The sequence below is a fragment of the Myotis myotis genome, unplaced genomic scaffold, assembly GCF_014108235.1.
Source record: "Myotis myotis isolate mMyoMyo1 unplaced genomic scaffold, mMyoMyo1.p scaffold_m19_p_9, whole genome shotgun sequence".
NCBI lineage: Eukaryota > Metazoa > Chordata > Mammalia > Chiroptera > Vespertilionidae > Myotis > Myotis myotis.
The window spans coordinates 54,142,012-54,150,933 of record NW_023416401.1 but is presented as its reverse complement, the minus strand read 5'-3'; positions in this window follow the sequence as shown (position 1 = coordinate 54,150,933).

The window sequence follows — 8,922 nt, the reverse complement described above, 5'->3', positions numbered from 1 at the left end:
TTGGCAGAAACACCTTATCTAGAGCCCTCGGGTCTTGAGGCCACTGGGTTGCCAGGAACTCACTATCTAGAGCCATCAAGGTAATTTAGAGTAATTGCGCTGTCCTGGTCTTGGGACCACTGAGTCAATCAACTAGAATGCATTATCTGTGGCCACTAAAACAATTGAGGATAATTGTGCTGTCCTTCCCAGGTGAAGGAAAAATGTGCTTTCTAAGACCAGTATGACCACAATGGGATAGTCACGTTACAATCAATAAGGCATTCAATCGAATGGGATGACTTATACAATTTAGAAAATCAAAGTAACCTGTCCATTGTTAAACAAAGCAAATAGGTACCATACTTCATGTGTCCATTGGTTGGGCGTATATGCATGCATACAAGTCCTTTGGGTGATCTCTCCCCCTTACCCCCACCCTCCCCTACCTTCCCTCTGAGGTTTGACGGTCTGATGGATGCTTCTCTGTCTCTGGATCTGTTTTTGTTCATCAGTTTATGCTGTTTGTTATATTCCATAAATGAGTGAGATCTGAACTGAATCTTGATAAAAAAAAGAAAGGAATAGCCAGACGGTGAGAGGTGAGGGGTATTCCAGGCAGAGGGACCAGCGGTGCAAATGCATGGGTTGAGAGGGCTGATGATAATAATAGTACCTAATATGTGACAACGTATGTGTCGGATACGATACAAGCTCATTGTGTGTATTAGCTCATTTAATTCTTACAACCACCCTGTGAAGTGAGTTCTAGTATTCATCTTTAGACTAATTTTCCCAAGTTCACACACCTAGCAAGAAGTCAAGTTTGCATTCACGTTAAGGCTCTCTAACACCAGGGTGCTGAGTGACAAGTCGAATGATTTGCTTTTGGCTTTAGCTGGGGAGATGAAATTGAAGAGGGAGACAGTAGTGAGATCATAACTAGTTGAGAAATGTGTATCTTTACATGAATGTAATGAAGTAATCACTTCGTGGCAATTTTGTGATTACAAGTGTCTTTAGATAAAGCCTTGAGGCAGTTGTGAGGAGGATGGAAGGCAGTGAGACCAGTTTAGGAGGTTATTAAAGTAATCCAAGAACTGAGTTGAGAGCAGCTGCAGTGGAGATGTGGAGGTAATGATATATTTGAGAAACAATTAGAAGATAAGAGCCACCGGGTTTGGTGACCAGTGTGGACCCAATTAGTGAGATGACAGAGGGAGGAATCGAGAATAATGCAAATATTTCAATCTGTGCTCTTTACTGAGTTAAGATGCCTGAGGATACCCAGATGAGGCATACAGTAGATGGTAGGAAGGATGAGTCTGAAACTAAAGAAAAGGGAGTAGGTTACACTTACAGACTTGAGAGTCATTAGTTTGGGTAATAATTGAAGCCCAAGAAATATGAAAAGAGAAGGCTAAGAGTGCTTCAGAAACAAAATAATTATCCCTAACTGAACCCAGCCAGAGCGGAGCCATAGTAACTGGAATTCCTTTCTCGAGATATCAGCACAGTTTAATGGCTTTAGAGCCAAATAGACAAAAGTTCCAATAACAAATCTCTGCTGCTTATTCTTTTGTGGTCATGAATACGTCACTAACCTCTCAGAACCTCAGCGTTCTTCACTGTGAGAACTGGTTTGATAATATCTACTTTCTAGGATTGTGAGGATTAAGTATAATAGTATGTGATATATGTGAAATCAATGAGAAAATAAGGTACTCAGTAAAAGATGTTTAGAAGCAATGGCATATTAGCTAGCCTGCCTAACAAAATACTGACGCCTGAGTGGCTTACACAAAAGAAATTTAATTCTCAGAATTCTTCCTTGTTTTGTAAATAGCCTTCTTCTTGCTGTGTCCTCACATGGCCTTTTCTCTGTGCAAGCATGTGCACATACACACATGCAAGCACACATACTCTTGGGTCTCTTCCTCTTCTTGTAAGGACACCTGTCCTATTACATTAGGGCCCCACCCTACAACCTCATTTAATCTTAATTACCTCCTTAAAGAGGCCCCATCTCCAAATACAGTCACATTGGGAGTTAGGGCTTCAACCCATGAGTTTGTTTTTTATTGGGGGGGGGCGGGTGGTGGCTCACAGCTCAGTGCATAACAGGTGGATTATTATTATTCCCAATGGTCCTCCCAGTTTTGCCTTAAAAGCAAACAGAGCCCGGCAGTCATGGCTCAGTAGTTGAATGTTGACCTATTAACCAGGAGGTCACAATTCGATTCCCCGTCAGGGCATATACCCAGGTTGCGGGCTTGATCCCCAGTGGGGGGTGTGCAGGAGGCAGCTGATCAATGACTATCTCTCCCTTTCCCTTCCTCTCTGAAATCAATAAAAGTATATATATTTAAAGCAAACAGAGTCTCTACTAAGACAGCAATAGTAAATATTAAGGGGTGATATGTGAAAGCAAGACCTTAGAAATCTATGGATTCCTGAGAGGCAAGATAGAGGCATTGTAAAAATTAGACCTGATAGGGGCATTTTGTTGTTTATTTTCCTTGCGTTCCTTCACATCCACTCTCAACTTTCCTTTACCCTGCTCTTAGCTCTATAAAGCTGACCCATATAGACTACATCAATAGTATGCTTTGTTGGAGATTCTTTTTGGAGATTGAAGGGTAAACAAGAGTGAAATCCAGTTATTGATTCTGTCAGCACCCATCCTGCTGTGTTTCCACAGATTAATTGTGTCTTAACCAAAGGCTCTTCATATCCTTTTGAGTTCCTAGAACCACAATTTTCCCTTGTCCCTTCAACCCTGAAAATAGGAATCACTCCTGGCTGTTGGTAGTACATGTCACATAATCAGCAAAAACACTGGCCACCGAAATCCCAAATCTAGGCCCTCTCATGGGAAGCAGAGATACCTGGAAGCCATAATTCTTAGATAGGCTTCCCATGCTTTATGGCAGGAACCACATCCAGTCACCATCCAAGCTCTTACGGAGCTAGTAAGCTCAGGTATTATGAGCTCACGAGCAACACACAGGGATTTCACTCTCCTAATGCAAATAGAAGTCTTCTGGTTTGAAAAGAATTATTATCTTTCTCCTCCCTAATGGTGTGGTGACCCAATACCCCTTCTTACAGTAAAACTTTCCTACTCACCACTCATTCTTGATGTTTTTGTCTTTAGTTTCTCCTTAATGACACCATCCTGTTTTTTATTCTCCCAAAACCTGTCGATAGCTTTAATACTTTCCTTCCTAAATTCTCCTCAATTACCCCCCTCTAATATGCCATCTTTTGTTGTGACCCTGACTGATATAAAAAAACAACTGAACACCAGGGAAATTGGAGCCTGGAAGATTAATAAAGCAAGCTGCAGGTAAATTTTTGAGAGTTGGCAGCATAAAAGTCATAGTTTTCTGCTGTAACTCCATGAGTTCATCAGGAATGACACAGAAAAGAAGTGGTTAGAACAGAAATTGAAGGACAAGCACAAGTGGGGAGTAAAATGAGAAAAGGGGGTTTACAAGAGAGCAGAGAGGCAGGCGGAAGATCACAAAAGTCAGGGTCAAAGACCAAAAGGATGGAACCTGAGGGACATATTTGATAGTAAGCGGTTCATTGGCTATCATCCAGAGAGCCAGTGCAGTTCAGTGAATTAAGATTGGAATCAGCTCACAAATCGTCCATGGCCTCTAGTGTGCCAGGCACTGTGCTAGATCCTTAGCAGTTAGACATGAGTCCTACACCGTCCTGGCCTTGATGAGTCACTCTTGTGAGAGATTCTCCCACAATTCAGAGATGCAGGCCAGGTGGCAGTTGTCCTTGTTCTACTGACGACAAGACTCCCTTTCAGAGAAGTGTGTAACTTAATTATGTAGCTGCTTTAGCTCTGTCCAGGCTGCACTCAAAATTACATAGAAACAGACTTTACAAATGTGCCTGGATACTTTTAGTAGATTTTATTGCAGAGTGATGCTTTTTGGGTGATTTTTTTCTCATCTATAGTTTCTAAATTTCTTCAGTAATTATCAGTAGCATATACGATAATAATAATAAAGAAAGAAGGCACAGCTGGAAAATAAAGTCCTACTCAAGAATTCAACAAAGAAGATCCTTCCTTGCCCTAATAGTAATAACTAAAAGTAATAATATTCATAGTTAATTGATCTCCCTGTGTCTTGTACCTAATGCTTAATTTTGTTAATTAAAATAAGCTTTTGGTGGGTGGGACTTTTCCAAAAAGATGTTATTATTTTTCTTCTAAATTTGTACAAGCCACCCTAAAAACTTCATTTCCTGGAATTTCCATGAAAATTTTAGGAAAGAAATATAGACCCTAATACCTCTGCAAGGGTAACTTGTGATTGTTCTTAAGATGGATGGTACACTCTCTCCCTCCCCGAGATTAACATTCGGAAATGCCAAATAGCTGTATATAACTCTCCCCACTCTGTGCCGCACCTGGCCATGGCAGGCATCACTATTAGAGGCCGTGGTTTCCCAGAGTCTATCTAGATTCCGCCTGAGAATTCCATTCAGCAGCACCCACTACCAGTCAGCACTCAAGATGAGCCTATTTTCCACCCCACATTTCACTCTGACTATCATACCCTGAAATTCACAGTTCTCGGACTGCAGTGAGTTCATTAAAATGTGGGTTCTCAATTTCACACCCAGAGTTTTCGATTCAGTGAGGTGGAGGGTGGCCCAGAAATCTGAAATTTTAACAAGCACCCAGTGTAGCTGATGCAAAGGGTCCATATTTTGAGAAACATCATTTGGTGATACTTTGCCTACTATTATGTTACATTTACTATGCACTGAATATGTACAAGGTACTGTGATAATGTTTTGAAATGCCTCTATTAAAAGGGAGATAAGACACTTCTACAAAGTTTACTATACAAGTTAAAATGTGGTAAGTGCCATAGCAGAATATAGATGGCATACCACAGTGGCTCAGAAAAAGGAGAGAGGTTTTCCAGCTGGAATGAGCAAAGAATGCTTTATGAAGGAACATGTTCCACTCTGCAGGCCTAGATAAATATAGAAAGGAAATGGATAAACGTCTCCACTTCATAGCAATGACTCCTGACTTTCCTCTTAACTCATCAAGAATATAATTTGTTTCAGACTCATCCATTCTTACCAAGTTCAGCCAGTAACTAGAGGAAGGCTTTCTATCATGACTCGTAGCTGCCATGGGTTCACGTTGCTGATTTTACAAGTAGATATGTTAGAAATAGGGGTTTATTCTTCCAGTTGTCATTTGCACATAGTAGGTACAAAATAAGTAATGGTTGAGTAAATGAATGGAAAGGAAGCATAATGGGTGTGAATCTCAGTCCACAAAATCAGGTGTACAAGAAATACTATTTTGTGTTGTAAACAATTTCATTTTCAGTCTGAATCCCCACCCTCCTGCTACATCCACTTAAAACAAAATCTTAACCTTATCTCCTCTGTGTCTGCCTTAGAAACCGTATCAAATTTCTGGGTTTTGGGTAGGGTTGGGGCTTTGGAGTGCAAATCTCTAGGTGTCTCTGTCTACACACCCTCTTCAAGTGGAGCCCTCTCTGCCTCATGTGACTACTTTAGGGAATGGGGCCCTTTGTTTAAGGTTGCCTATGGACCATCTGCCTTGATGCACTAGTCTGCCATTTCTTCCTGGGTTTCTACTTCTCTCCACTTCAAGGAACCAAGACCCCAAGGCTCTACAAGGGAATCTATTTTTAGTGCAGGGAAACCCCTCTGACTGCATGTTCATAGGTATTTTGTCTCACTTATAATCCTCTTTCCTCAAGGCAGACACTAGAAACTGCAGCCAGAGCTGAGCCAGCCTACAGTTATGTTTCCTTTGGCTGCACCCTTGTGTGTATGTGTATGTGTGGTATATACACATACAAATAACTGCTGCTTACTAGGATGTTTTTACCTTATTTCTGAAGAAGTAGAGAACTTAGAATATTTTATATTATACCAATTTAACTTTGCTTATCGACTGGGTAGTTTATTTCACATGATAATCTTACACTTAAAGTTTTGAGGGGAAAATGTGTAATATAAATATTAAATAGAAAATAAATCCTGCTTCATAATTTCCCAACCCTTTTTAGCAATATGCTGCTGGATTTGAAAACTGAATACCATTTCTCATAATTGTCTCTAGATGGCGCAATATCTTTTCAGTCAAAGGGGTGTGATTTTCCCTAAGATAACAAGTGCTTCTTTAAATAATGCCATTTAAAGTCACCAGATGGACCACTGTCCCACTGTAGTATATATTCTTTAGTTTTGGACAGTAGGCAGTATCTTGGAGTAGATGGTTTCCTAGGAAGTAGTATAGTGATCTGTAACTGTCCTGAATATTTTTTTTCTACTGGAAAAAACTGAAGAACCTTGCTGACAATTCTAAGCGTCAGTTTTGGGAGTTTCCCAGAAATATTAAATAGCTTATTCTTTTGGAATAATATATCTAAGGTCAGAATTCATTAAGCTGCCTAGAGTCTCTATTAAGAAAACTAGATATTTAGACAAATATTTCCATCACCTCAGCCTCTGAAATTAAAATCCATATTTTAATTTTTTAAAGAGTCTATTGGGAGTTGGAATTAACTCTTTGGAAGGGAAAAACTACACATAAATACATATAACTATATTTTTGCTTGTAAAGAGAGTTCTCTCTTGCTTGTGGTACTGTAGTAGACATTGTCTGGCTTGAATGTGCAGATAGGGAAGAAATGATAAGACTCTTAAGAGAGGCTTCCACTATATTCACAGCTCGCTCTCTCAGGCATGTCCTCCAGCAGACACATACACATATCAGTCAATCCATTCTTTTTTAAATATTTTTTAAATTTATTTCAGAGAGGGAGAAGGAGATAGAAACAACAATTCATATGTAATACTTTTTGTAATACTTTAAGCAATAAAAAAAAATAAAAAATAAAAATAAAAAAATATATAAATTAAAAAAAAAAAAAAGAAACAACAATGATGAGAATCATTGATCAGCTGCCTCCTGCACGCCCTCTATTGGGAGATCAAGCCCGCAACCTGGGTATGTGCCCTTAACCTGAATTGAACCGGGGACCCTTCAGTCCACAGGCCAACGCTCTTATCCACTGAGCCTAACAAGCAAGGGCAGTCAATCCATTCTTGAGTGCCAATATTTGCAGACTTTGAATACATCTGAGGACCAGGCACTGAAGACATTCAGAAAAAGAAAATGTATGTTAGTGAATTCTTTACAAGGAAGCGGCTACGTGTACAATGTTAAAAACAATGTTTTCCAAATGGTGATGGGGAAAAAAACAAGTTTAAAAACACACAATGTTTTCCACCAAAACTCAGCATATTACAATAAAATGAAAGGAGGAGCATCAGACCCACTGCAAGCGGCAGAAAGCGCCGCCGCACATCACGTCTCACACTGTGCTCACGGTAGATGTAACTGTCTTCTCGCCAGACTGTGAGCAACGTGACCACAGAACCAGCTCTCTGCATTACCTGCATGCCCAGCTCAGTACAGTATCCAGCACTGGGTGTTGAATAAATGATGCTGTTCCACTTTGGACGTCTGAAAGAAAGTACAGTACTATTTCATGAAAAGGAAAGTAAAGTACTCATAGCCACTGTTTAATCTTTATTTTTTTTTGAAATATTTTTTATTTGAAAAAATTTAAGTGGTTAGAAGAAGGAGGAGGAGAGGAGAAAGAAAAGGAGAAGATGGAGAAGAAGAGAAGGAAAAGGGAGAAGAAGGTGGTATAGTGAGAAGAAGGGTACGCCTTCTTGATAGTCATCAACTGGGGGTCTTTCCAAGAAGAGTGTGCTCTTAACTTTATATTACTCAAGCATTTGCCCGAGGTTATGCCAAGAATAGGTAACCCCAGCTGGACAGCTGAGGCAACCTTGAAGAAGCTAATAGCAGGAGCAGTGCACAAACCACTCTCCATAGAGCTGGGAAGTGTTTTTTTCTGGAAGGGGAATCTGGGTAGTACACCTTTGTGTCTTCCACAGTCCATGATTTTTAGCACGTGGATCCTCTTCTTCACACAGGTGCAAAGAGTAACGCTTCCAGGGCTTTGGTGATCCTCTCATCCTGATAGGAAACAGAAGAGGGAGGTTAGTAGGACAAACTACAGTCCCTGGGGACAGGGCACACTCATCACCTTCTTTACTACCCTAACTTCCCCCTGCTGATCTTGGTAGCTTGGTGAGGGGCCCCTAAACCCTCACTTACGAGGAGCTTGAGCATCCCAATCTTATCACCTTCACTCCTCCCTAGAATATGGAGTAAATAGAGATACTTCTTTAAAAAGACGTTCTGTTACTTAGAAAGAAATGGTTTAATTCAGTGGAAGTCATGAGATAGGAAAAACAGAGAAGTCTCAAAACAGTAGACATTCATGTCATGTGAAAGAGTGCAAAAGGAAGCCCTTAAGTAGTTTTAATCATTAAGCCATTCTGCGTGAGTTTCTCAGTGCTATTGTGAAACCCTCAATCATGACATGACTTTTAGGGGAATGGGTCCACTAAGGAAAGAACAGAATTAGCGAAGTACTAGGCACTGTGGGGGAGCACCAAACAACACATTTACAAATGAGGAAAAAAATACCCACATATGAAACAATCCAAAATGATGGTGATAATGTGGTCTCCGTGTAGAGCACTGGGCAGCGTGATAACCTCCCTTTTTTGAAATTTGTAAAATGGAGGAATAATTCTTGCCTTTTAGAGAACTAGCTTGGAATTTCGGAAGTCCAGGAAGTATTGGTGTGTTGTATAGGGTAATTGCTACTAAATTCTAAAGCCTTATCCCATGGGTTCCATTTTATGATTCTGTTCTGGTGACAACTACACATCTTTTGGCTAAAACAGGGGTGGGCAAACTTTTTGCTTCGAGGGCCACAATGGGTTCTTAAACTGGACCGGAGGGCCGGAACAAAAGCATGGATGGAGTGTTTGTGT